General features: G+C 44.7%; 1 protein-coding gene across 1 annotated transcript in view; it reads right to left on the bottom strand.

Annotated features, from left to right (window-relative positions):
- syt1a (synaptotagmin Ia) overlaps positions 1-6,416 on the bottom strand; it is a 61,773-nt gene extending 55,357 nt beyond the window's left edge. Inside the window, exon 1 of the mRNA XM_086021946.1 lies at positions 6,381-6,416. The gene's annotated coding sequence lies outside the window, so the exon portion shown is untranslated. The remainder of the gene's footprint in view (positions 1-6,380) is intronic.
- Positions 6,417-12,350: the final 5,934 nt, after the last annotated feature.

The following is a 12,350-nucleotide window of genomic DNA, read 5'->3' as shown; positions in this document are numbered from 1 at the left end:
ACCTTTACATCCCAGAGTGACAAATGCTCATTTTCTTTAAACGCAAATTGTGACAAAGAATTTTGGACAAAGAGGCAACAAATTATGTGATGGTAAAGGCAATTTTATTTTAAGACCACTTTTACCCAGCCTCAATTTATTTAACCTGACAATCACATTCTCCGTTGTCTCCTCAATAGCATCTAGCTGCTAATGCTAACCGCGCCTCTCGCCCCGCGGCACTGCGCACCTTCGCAAACATCCTCGGCCTTATCGCGACAACGCTCCCAAATATCTCCGAGGCGGACCTTTTGTCGCACACGCAGCGCCCCTGAGCAAACAAGATTACGCCGAACAACGCGGACCGCCTTGTCGCCGCAGTCGGGAGTTCAAAGAGCAACGCGCACTGCGGAAGGCTCCACTCCAAGTAGGGGAGGAATAAGAATCGTACACACCCAAAAGATGCTTGACAAGTATCCCCATTTAAAGAGTGGTGGGAAAAGTATGACACGGTTGCTCCAAACCTTAATTAGGCCTACTGAGCAATTAAACACGACCACGAGTCCTGACATAATTATTGCATTAATTTAAAAATGCGTACATTCAATTATAGATACTGAATTTATTTATGTGATTAAATTGTTTTACAAATGAAAATGACTATTTATTTAATTTATTAAATATTGGTTAACTATTCACAATTAAAGACATTTTTTTTCAAATGAGAATGAATGAATACACGCGCATATTTCACATACATATTTTATCCAAAACATTTTTTTCGACCTGACCTATCTGTCTGTGTTAAAAATGAGGTTGCCCACCCCTTGTCTTTAAAGTGACGCCGATCCCAAAGAGGCACGTGCACTCCCCCCCCCCCCCCCCCCCACGTCCGGCCTGATCCGCTGCCACACATGAATAAGAATCACGGCAGGCCTGCGGGGGTCGGATCAAGAATGGTGACGGCGGTGGTTGAAAAGGGAAAAAAAAAAATTAAAAAGAGATGGAAACAGTCAAGATAGAGGCCACCCTGAAATCTAGGGATCTTTATAAAAAGACTCTTCGGAGAGATCATAAAGCATCAACACCAGGCTTCAAGCATGTTCACAATCGTGAATCTATGCTACATGAACAACTTCATTAGATGTTAGATTATTCAATATAAACAAATTACCTTTACATGAGGCGGCTCAATAGTATTAGCTAGCATGCTAGCCTAAAAAACATGTTAGCAAATGTACACACTCACCTTTTGGGATTTATGCACAATGATAAAATGTTCGGCTATGGGACGAAACGGCCTATTAGCAGCAGCAAAAATATTTTTGAAGTTTCACTTTTGAAAGTGCACATCAAACAAAAGTTGACATCTCAACCCGCAAATGTAATAACACAATTAAAATACACCAAGTTTCCACCAGATGGCGACAAAGTGAAATAGATTATCCCAATTTGCGAATGCCGGACCGCATGAGTTCACTTCATTATCAATCAAATAAAAATAGTTTTAAAACGCACCATTAATTCCGTCATTGCATCATTAATTACAACGCACCAAATGAATATCAGCCTTCCGTAACAAAAACATTTGAATAACATTTCATTGTTTTAAGCTGTGTGTATTTTCTTTTAAAAAAGAAAACACAGCCTGAGAAATGCCGACTTTTCTGCGACACTTTTGGCTCGCCATCACGCTCGAGCGGTAACCTCGTCTCTTACGCCGCGGTTGCGTAACGACTTTCAGCGAGGGCAGGCGAGCCAAACTAGGCCAGCGGAGGGGGGCGGCGCAGGTTGCAAGGGAAGGGGGGGTCGTCTCCATGGCGACAGCATCCAAAGAGCCAGATGCACCTGTGTTAGATCAGACAGTATTCTCTTTTTTTTTTTTTTTTGTAAGGGCGTATTATGAGCCAAGACGGGTCTGTAACCTCCTGTTTGCGCTGTAAAAAGTGTTAGGGTAGTCTCGGAGTTAGCCAAAGGGTCACGGGAGGGAAGCGCAGCAATTTGGATGTGATGTTTGGAGGTCCCGCCAAGGTCGCAAAGCCCTGGGGGGGGGGGGTGGAAAGCGCGTGCGGGTTCCCGTTTGCCAAATGAGGCCTCACTGTCGGCAACAGAGAAGCTCTCAGATCATAGTCGGTGCTCTGGAGAGAGCTCGGGCAACTCTTTCAGGAGCTCTTCCACCATTTTCAAGCACACCCGAGAGCACTTGCAAGCTGCCTAGCACTATTTTAGCCACGAAGAAAAAAATTCATGACCATGAATTAAAACAGCATGGTGGAGTTAGCCTATGGAACGTGTTGAAACTCTTAAAACGCAATGTCGTAGCCGACGTGGCAACGCGGTCGACAGCGCAGCTCGCAAGTTTATTCTTGGAAGGTGTGAGAAACCTGACGCACTTTGCCGAAATAACTGCGCACTTTCAGTTGCTGCGGCAACCCGGCCCGGCGTGACGCTAACGGCTCGGAAGTCGCACGTCGGGCCGACGGCGCTCGCAACGTCGTCGTCATGAGTTGACTCTGAAGAGGCAAGTTTCTATTCAGGGGTGTCAGGTTGGATGGAGAGAAAGGAAGGGGAGGGCGGCTGTGTTTTGAGTGGGCCGCACAGGCAGAAGGTTGGCCGCCGCCACAACACGGCAAACGTACAACATGAATTAGGGCTCCTGTGTTCAATTTTCTTTTCAGCCGAGCGGCAGCCAGCAGCACATTAAACAAGCATCTGGGTGCTTTTGGCTCAGGACGTCCACCAGGGTGGCTTAATGCCGCTCGGATTTAATGTCATTATCTCTGTCTTGTGTTGTTGAAAAAACAAAAAAAACAAAAAAATATTAATCGGTTGGGCCTCACTTAGAATACACAAAAAAACGACTCCGGTTTCTCTGTCTAGCATATTGCTAAGGCTGACTTAACTCATTGACTGCCATTGACGAATTTACTTGTCTTTTCACAGTCCAGCCATTCAATCCCAGGAATGTATTTATATTTTTTAAACATTCTTTCCATCATTAGGGTAAAAGAGGGTCTGAAGATGTCTGGCAGTGAATGACTTGAGAACATACATGAAAGGAAGTAGTGTGTTTTAATCAGTTGAAATGTGTTTAAATTGTGCATATGGGGCGCAAAACTACCCAAAAAATAGTGCTGTCAAGCGATTACATTTTTTAAACTAATTAATCGCAACATTTTCCATAATTGATCGTGATTAATCGTATTTTTCAACACCTTTTTTACGAAGCTTGGAACCGATATTTATTTGAGTAAAGTCTTGGAATTAATGTGGGAAAAAAAATAAAAGTATATTCAAAGACTGTTCTAATAGCTTTCTTTGATCCTTGAATACGATTCTTTTGCTGTAAAATACAACAGTTGAACGATACACCAAAGACGTACAACTAATATGGTATTTGAATTTGGCTGTGCAAAGTGTGCAAATTATTTTGGATTTCTCCAATGAGCCGTCAAGCAACTTTTTAAAGTAAATCTACATAAAAGTCCGTCTTTGCGACAGTGACTCTCCTCTAAGTTTGGCTGCAGAGGTCAGCTGCAACAGGAAGTAAATAAAACTGAGTTAACTGAGGTTTTTTTTTTTTGTGCGTTATGAAATGTAAATTAATCTCCATAGTTAATACTTTAATTTTGGTAGCCCTAAAAAATATATATATTTAAAATATATGCTCTCTATACGGCGGTTGGGTCTGGAATGCATCTCCCCTTTTGTACCACTGTTCAAGGTTGTTGTTTTGCCTTGTTGTGAGTTGGCGCCGCATCAATCAAGCTGCTCCCCGGCACCAGCCTCTCAACAAGTCTCAAGAACAAAAAGACAAACTGAGCGTGTCTGTTTGCTGCCAGCCAGTTAAAAGCAGGCTCCCGCCGGAGAGATTGAGCCTGCGCCCGCTCGCCCACCGGCACCCGCTTCCAGACGCAGACACGTTGGCCTCCCCGCCGTTGCCTCAGGCGTCACAGAGTCACTAAAAAGCTCATCTGAGAGCGGCTGAAGACTTGCTGCATACATTGATTAAAAATGGACAATTTTGTGAAAAAAAAAATATCTAAGCTAGTTTTTATTTTTACTTTGCTTTTAAATGTCTCACACTTTACTTTTATGTGGAGCACATTGAGTTAGCTGGTGTATGAAACGCGCTTTATAAATAAAGCTGCCTAAGCTGTTGAACCAAGCCGGGCTAAGAAGATGCTAGCTGGGCGACCCCAGAGCTTGGCGTCGGGTGTCGTGCGGCGGCGGCAAGCAGGGTCGACCTTTTGTGTTTGTCATATCTCCTCCAGCTCAGGGCGACCGCAATGTGTCCGAGACACTTTGGCTCACAGAGGACACATCAGACAACAACGAGGGAGTCGGGGGAGCACGGGGGGAGGGGGCTTGTGCTGGGGGAATGGCCGTCCCCGAGGACAAGCCTTGTCCTCTCTCGCTGTGTCACCGTCACGCCTTGATGCTTAGTGAACGGTGGAGGCGAAGTCGGCCTCCAGCGCGACGCACGGACGACCGACCAGGAACTGACGCTCACGTTAAGGCGCACAACGGGCTGCTGAATAAAACCCAGACAATTACAAAGAATTAGGATTGCAATTAAACGGCAGTGAAGGAAAACATTCAGCATATGGACACGCGGCCTAACTAGTTACAGACAGACAGTCCAATTTAAAAAACTAGTTGCAGAAGCACACCAACTGGCTTCTATGAGTCACGCCGCATCCTCCAACATGCGGGCTATGAGCACAGGTGCTTGTTTATCTGCAAAAGATGACACGAGCTGGTGCCATCATGTGGATTAGGAATGTAAAGCGCGTTAGAGTGACATGAGATGAGCTTGATTCATCCAAGCGGGCAGGAAATGAAATAGCAGCGTGGTGAGATTAAAAAGGGGGCAGGTGGGGGGTGGGGGGTGGACGCGGCGGCGGCTTTCATTTCAAGACGCTGACCACGGGCCAAAAGAGCGAAGGATGCTCGTGACAGACCGCCGTCCCTCGCTCGAGATTGTTTTCGTCAAGGTGGACTGTGTCTTTGTTTGCACATTCCTATCTATATACAGTATCTAGCGACATTTGGCCGACTGTGCCCAGCTGGGCAGTAAGTGGAACGGTCACCTATACCAACTAGAACAAAAAAATGGCCAAGAAAATTCCTATTTGTCAGAACCGAACGGCAAACAAAGCGCAAAGACTTGTGAGACATTGTGCGGGGTTAGCATGCTAATGGAAGCCGGCCGAGGGGTTTTCCTGGAAGAAGGTAGATACACGGCAGCGGTGCTGCGAGCGCGCACGTTATTGTACATCAATCACGAATGACAGCCGCGAGCGAGTGTGACCCCGACGTGGCAGGAAGTGATAATTAGTCATTCGTGACCTAAGCGTCAAAAGACAAACGTCAAAGATTTGACGCTTCAAATTAATTTCTTTCTAGCGAGGACTGCTGGAAAACAACGACACAAAAAAATGCCCGTCCCTTGTCTGCCAACAAGCAAAATTAGCAGAATGTCGACTCGACAGGTACGTTTCTCACATTTTGATTTTTAATTGATTGTACATTCCAAAAAAATACAACTTCAAACGGTAACATTTTATGTTAAAGTAACACTCCGTTACGACTAAGCCATATTAACAATGCAGCAGCCAAGGCTAATGCTGCCTTGTTTACAATGCTAATGCTAGCTTAGCACTGCTATTATGTTCGAGCTGGATGTGGGTTCTCCGCGCCCATTTATCACGACTAGGCACTTTCATAATCGCATTATGAATGACGGTGTTAGAGAACCGTGCTCGAAAACTGGAGCAAATTCATCTGAGGAGCTGAACTGCGTTTATGAGTGCTTTGTACAGTTTTAAATCAGTACAAGTCACTAAAAATGAAACAGGAAAGTCAATTTGTGGTCGCCTCCTAACATAATCCCACCGCGTTGCGTGCTGAATATGACATTGCAAATCAAGCCAACGCTGTTTGTGAAGCCAGAGCACCGTTTTAAGTCGGTAAAAGTCAGCCAAATGGAAAAAGAACGCCGTCTGATTGACCGCCGAGGCCGCGTGATTCCACACTTTTGTGCGCCGCAGCCTCGGTGCTGAATATTACGTTGCAAATTGGAGCTAAGGTTACGGTTTCAAATCAGTAAAAGTCCCCGGCGTGGAAATAGCACAAAGTGCGACTGACCACAGAGGCGGCGTGACACCGCCGCGTTGCGTGCTGCATATTAGATTGCGAGCCTCCAGATCTCATTACGGGGAAGCAACACGACAACGTCTGCATGTCCAATGAGCATCCCGACTCTCAGCGGGATGAACTCATTTGATGGGTATTGCAGGATAGTCGCGTGGCGTTTCGGGCAAATATAATCACGACGCAAATTGGACTTTTGGAATTGCTCTGATCGACACTGTCTATTACATAACGGGGATGCTTACGATTTGTTCACTCGGGCGGGGTCCTTCCAGTCCTAGCTTCACAGTGGCGTTTGCTGAAAGAGACAAAGGAAAAGTATTTCAAAATGAAGTCCATGCAACAAGGGCGGACCAATTGTAAATCACGGGACCGGGTGATGAACTCGTGTTTTAAATAACGCTCGTCGGGCCTGAAGGCAGACGGGCTTCACTAATTAACACAATTAATTCCATCTAATGACCGCTAGCGGGGGTAGGACAAGACAGACTACGACTGCAGTCATCATCTAAGTCGCCTGGAGAGTAACGTTCAGGAAAGTTTCTGCGAGTGTCTGACGGATGGACTCGTCCTTACACCTCCGCCTCAACCTTCCATCGAGTTTTTGTTCAAATCAGAGCAACGACAGAGCACAAACTACGTGACAGTTCTGCTTTCAGCTTAGCTTGTTGAGTCGGTGGGAAATACTGTGATGAGTTTTTAAACACCAGGCAGTTCAAATCCGTGAAATATTTTCAGGCAAGGAGCGGGGGAGGGAGGGAGGTGCGAGAGGTGGTCGTCATGCAAAAGACATCACCGTGGGGCTGCTCAAGAGCCTCCAATTAGAAGCTGCTAGTTAGCTGCAGACTGCAGGAGGCCCCTGAGAAGCAGCGGCGGCCTGCAATTGTGTGGGCTGGACCCACGCCAAATATCGCGCAAATCACGGACACAAATTACCGCCGGTGAAGACGGTCTTGTCGGAGATGTCTTTAATTGTGATCAAATGAAAAACTGGCTTTTTCCACACAGTTCTGATCTCGGAGACATCTTAAGAATGTCTACGATTAATGTCAAGGGCGTCTTTATGAAAACCCATCTCAGCACAACGCTGAGCCGTCCTGCCTCGGCACTTCTAATATCGAGAGCAAATATTCCTCCTGGTTCTGGCAAATAATTATCACGGCGGCTTCATCAGCCTTCACCCTGGCTGGTGGAGAAGTGACCGAGACTGTTTAGAAATGTGATGATTTTGGTTTTTTTTTGTTTTGTTGGAGGGTAAGGCTTAGGGGTTAATTAAGGTTGAAGGGGAAAGTGATAGGGTTGGGGCTAGAAGATTACGATCAGGGTTGGGGTAAGGGCAACGTTTACTATAATGATTAGGCTGTTGAGGGTAACATCTAGTTTAGGGTTAATTTAAAGTAAGGGTAAGAGTAGTTAGGGGAGTCGTTTGGGAGGTTAGATTTGGGGAATTGGGTTAGACGCTTAGGGCTTGCTTTTACAGGGAAAGGATTAGTTGGGCTAAGTGTTAGGTGGTTGGGTTAAAGTCTGGGATTGAGTTCAGTGTTTAGTGTTAAAAGGAAATGGCTTTGGGGTAAGGTTAGGGTAAGAGAGTTGGGGTTCGTGTTGTATTCTGCGGTTTAGGATTTGGGGAAGTTTTAAGAGATCATGGTTGGAGTAAGGGTTAGGCATTGGAGTTTGGGGGAAAAAAGGTTCTGGGTAAATCATCGAAGAGTTTGGGGGTCAGAGTTCACATTTTTGCGATTCCTTAACTCATTCACTGAGATATTTTATATTTACCCTAATGTTTGAAGAAAAAGTTAAAAAATATGAATAAATTCCTGGGATTGAACAGCTAGACTGTGAAAAGTCAAGTAAATTTGTCAATGGCGGTGAATGAGTTAGCATTAGCAATATGCTAACAGGATTATGAGGAACACAGCACACGTGCTTGGGTTGAGCAGCACACAAGAAAATGAGGACTGTGTAATGACAGACAGCGAGGACAATATGAGGCATTGGCTCATCTAAGAATGGAGATCTCAACATCTGCTGATCAGGACGGAGCGCACAGGAACAATAGCGAGCGCGTGTTTCACAGCGGGCACAATATCCGGCGTGGAGATATTACACCAGGGAGGGAGGAGCTTTCATCACGCCGTCCACTTTCTATTGTCTCCTCTTTGTGTGTGCAACTTCCTTGCTGCCTTCCAAGCAGACTGGCAGCCTCCGCAAACAGGCAGGAGGGAAGCGAGGCCCACTTGAACACCGCTCAAAGGCTTTGGCAGAAGGCCGGCCGGCCGGCGGCGAGGTACAGCCGCGCCAAACCTTTGCACAAGGACGCTTGCATGTTTGCGCGACGTAATGAAGCCGCCATACGACGATAACCCACCCCGCCCCTCGATCCGTCCTCATCTTGGTGTTTACACAGCAAACATTGCGCTCGGCTCATTCCGACATCCGGACTGGGAGCGACAATAGCTGAGCCTTGATTATGCCCAGCAACTTTATTAGACACAACAAAAAGCAAATCTCTGCTTTCATAACAAAGGTTTTAAAAATGTCTCGTCATTGGTAACAAGCATTTTTTTATGTGTAATAGATGAGATATTTAAGATGCACGATATGTTTTTAGTTCCCGATCGACTTCTGCTTACTTTACCACTGCATTAGCATTGGTTAATCAAAGAGCCGACAGTGCACTCAAGAGTTCTATGCAAAATAGGCTTGCGTTACGTTTTGAAGCGAGGCCCCCGGCGTACCTGCGAATAAAGACCTGCTGTGTGATAACCAATCATTCCGGCATCAGGCACGTTCTGACCGACAGCGAGCACGCTTTTGAAGCCAATTACCGTAAAAGTGACGCCGATTAGAGCCAGACAAACGAGATAAAAACAGATGGTTGAGTTACTTATGAGCAAAATGAAAGTGATTGTACGAGCAACAGCCCGACGCCGAGAGATGTCCACGGAGGCAAGGTCCCGGTGAAGCGCCAGTAAATACTTTTTAAGCTGAGCATTGAAGGCGCATTACAAAGTAGGTCATTGAAACGGGTCCTTTTTCAACAAGGTTTTTCCCCGCCGATCCAACGCTAAGCTAGCGCAAAGGCCTTCTTAGTATTCCGCCATTCGCACGTTGGGATATTACTGGCGAGGTGACATGAATAATTCTGCTCGTTGATGCGGCAGGAATCATTCAATATTTTGCATGGTTTTTCTTTTTTTTTTTTAGTTAGGGTGGTGGAGCCCAGCCTGCCACTCAATATTTGTCTATCTTGACATGAAAACGTGTCGTGATTGCTCGGCAAAAAAAGAGAAGAAACAGGCTGCGGCATGTCTAATTATGCTGCCGCTGTCATTGCACTAAATTGGGTGACATTAAACGGCAAAAAAAAAAAAAGCACTTGAGGCTATTTTGTGCCGCGAACGTGCCAATGTCGCAATCAACACATGCAAATCAAAAAGTAAACATGTGACTGGAATACAAGAAATAGGCGGCGGCACACAAAGACTCTTCAATGATAATCCAACACACTGATTGGGAAGCGATTGCTTCTTAATGCTGACATCTAGGACCTGTTTTTCACTTGGATTTGAACTTCTGTTTTATATCCCGTAGATTTGTAAATAGCTTTATATGTATGATGACAGGTATTAGTTACCCAAAACCTAGTGCATGGCTTCGGAATTACCAAAAGATGATTTTCTTTTATTCATTCAATTATTTATTCTGGAAATCTAGTGTGCATCTTCAGTCAGACCAAAGATGCATTTTGTTTATTACTTTTTAGGTAATGAAGATGGTTTGGTTCTTTTTTGACTGATAAATCTGGTCCGTAACTTTAGTATGACCAAAAGATCATCGTTTTTTTTTTTTGGGTGTGTATTTTTTGGTCTGTTATCCGAAAGCTAGTGCAGCTGAAGGACAAGTTACTTCAATTTTTCTGAAATGTACATAAGCGCATTGCGTAATATTGTTGGTGAGTGATGTCCTGTTTTGGTGGCCTGGAGCGCGGCCCTCCACGACCATCTGGGCCGAGTGGAACGCCCTTGAACGCGCCACTCCAATCAGACGGCGTAATGGCATTCAGATGGTCTGATGGCGAGATGATGACACTTTTGCCCTTGGATGGCTGCCGCGTTTGCGGTTTAAGTCTGACTCCCGCCCGTCATTTTATTTGTGTTTTTTGGGGTGGTTTCGAGACACCTGAGTGCCTCTTGAGTGCTGCGGCGAGGTAAGAAGGCGTTTGCATAAGCTGAAGGCCCCCCTACGGTTTATTGGAGGAGACAAGCATGACCACACGTAACGTCTCCACGGGGAGGGCGACCCACTTTGCGCCTGGCATCCATCAAAAAGACGCTTTCATTTGAAAGCGCCCCAACTCGCAGGTGTTGAGGAGAAATTGCACTGCGCAAACACCGAAAGCAATAAAAAAGGCTTTCAGGTTGCTGTCAGTGAATTGGTGACTTTAAAATAACTTTGGCTAATGAGCCACATGCTGCTTCACCAAGACATTATTCATATGGCGCAAGCGGTTTTGGCGGATTCCATTACGATGATGCTAATGCTAAGCTAGCGGCGGATATTCACAAAACAGTAGTGATCCCTCGCTACTTCAACGCTTCAAATTTTTCAGAAGCATTCATAACAAATTAAAAATGACACAGCCATATCGGCAGCTATATTGCAGAAAGTCGCATTGTTTCAAAGATATGAATTGACTCGGAGGCTTTGTACATACACGCAGGCACGCATAAAAGGCGGTGACTGGTTCCCAGCGCGAGCTCGACCAACGAGGGCACAAGTGGATTTACTTTTTCCACACACTGTACTGTACATGAGCTGACTCCCACTTAGTCTCGTCCACTTTTCAAATGTGCCGTTGATTTAATCAGTCAAGCCGGATAGTTTCTCCTCCGTTTTTGTAACGATGTGTTTGCTCTAATAAAGTTGTGTAAAAATCGGATAGTACAGTACAACAGCTGCGCTCCCGGCCGGCCAGCGACACGGACTTAGACATCGCCAAATAAAGTGTGAAAGTGCTAGTTTTGTTTTAGGTTGTCTTAAGACAGCTTACGTTAACTACAATCCCGCGTTGCATTTTATCAAAGGACTTTATTGATGTTATTGTGCAGAGATAAAGTTAATGCATGAGCCCCCTCCGGTGGCCATGCTGTTTATTTTTTATTTTTTTGAAGAAGAAAGCGGCCGTATCTACTTCCACTTTTCACGACGACAAGCGTTTTAAAGTGCAGGATTGGTTAAAATTACACTATGGCATTCTAGTTAAGGTAAGTCAATTTTATGATAAAAATGAAAACTTTAACGTCGTTTTTAGCAAACGTTCCGTCGTGATCGTCAGCTGCCGTGGTTGAAGTTAAATTCTGATTAGAGCCTGGAGTTTGCTATTTATTATTCATTTTGCATTTTTAAAGCTAAATTGATTGTTTAACAAGTATTTAGAAGTGTCGGAACCATGTCGGGGTAACAGCATAACAGAAGGGCAAATCCCCCCCCAAAATAAAATTGTACAATAAATATCATATAAAATAATAATAATAATAATCATAATAATAATAAGTCCGGCGCGGGGTTCTATCCTCCCATTATCCGCGATGATTGAGGGATCACTGTAATCCGCACATTCGTGTGGTTTACCATCTAAATTCATCTGTTTGCTGAAAAACCTTTACTTGCGCACTTTCTGAAATGACGTAAGATGCCACAAGAGGGCACCAAAGCTCTAATAGGACAGTAGTACAATGGGGTTAAGGAAGTATGTTTGATGAGGTGATGCATCTCGATTGAACTTTGTTATTGGGGAAGAGCTAGTTTAGCCTGGGTTGTTACAGAGAGTCTTTGTCACACAGGCATGTTTTAATGTCATAAAATTGGTTTTAAATGAGAGTAAACTGTTGTGGGATCAATAATTTGTAACTGTGAAAACTGTAAATTTAGGTTGACATTTCACAACAGTAGTAAATTATATCATTTTCATCCTGGTGTCGTTTTTTAATGTTTTTTTTTGGTTTATCTATCCAAACGCTGCAAGTCTCATGCATAATGAAGTCATTTTCCTAATTGCTTGTTTCGAAGAAAATTAGCACATTTGTAGGGTGAAATTAGCACGCTCGTGCTATTAAATGTCAGTTGCACAACAAAATCAATCTGATTCCCTTCCAACGGATGAGCGGCAAACGCATCGTAGTAATCCTAAAAATACGACGCCGGGCCGCAGT

The sequence above is a fragment of the Filicampus tigris genome, chromosome 22, assembly GCF_054856515.1.
Source record: "Filicampus tigris isolate MCC_2025a chromosome 22, RoL_Ftig_1.0, whole genome shotgun sequence".
Lineage (NCBI taxonomy): Eukaryota > Metazoa > Chordata > Actinopteri > Syngnathiformes > Syngnathidae > Filicampus > Filicampus tigris.
Note: the sequence above shows the minus strand (reverse complement) of the source record. Positions and strands in the feature narration are given on the sequence as shown.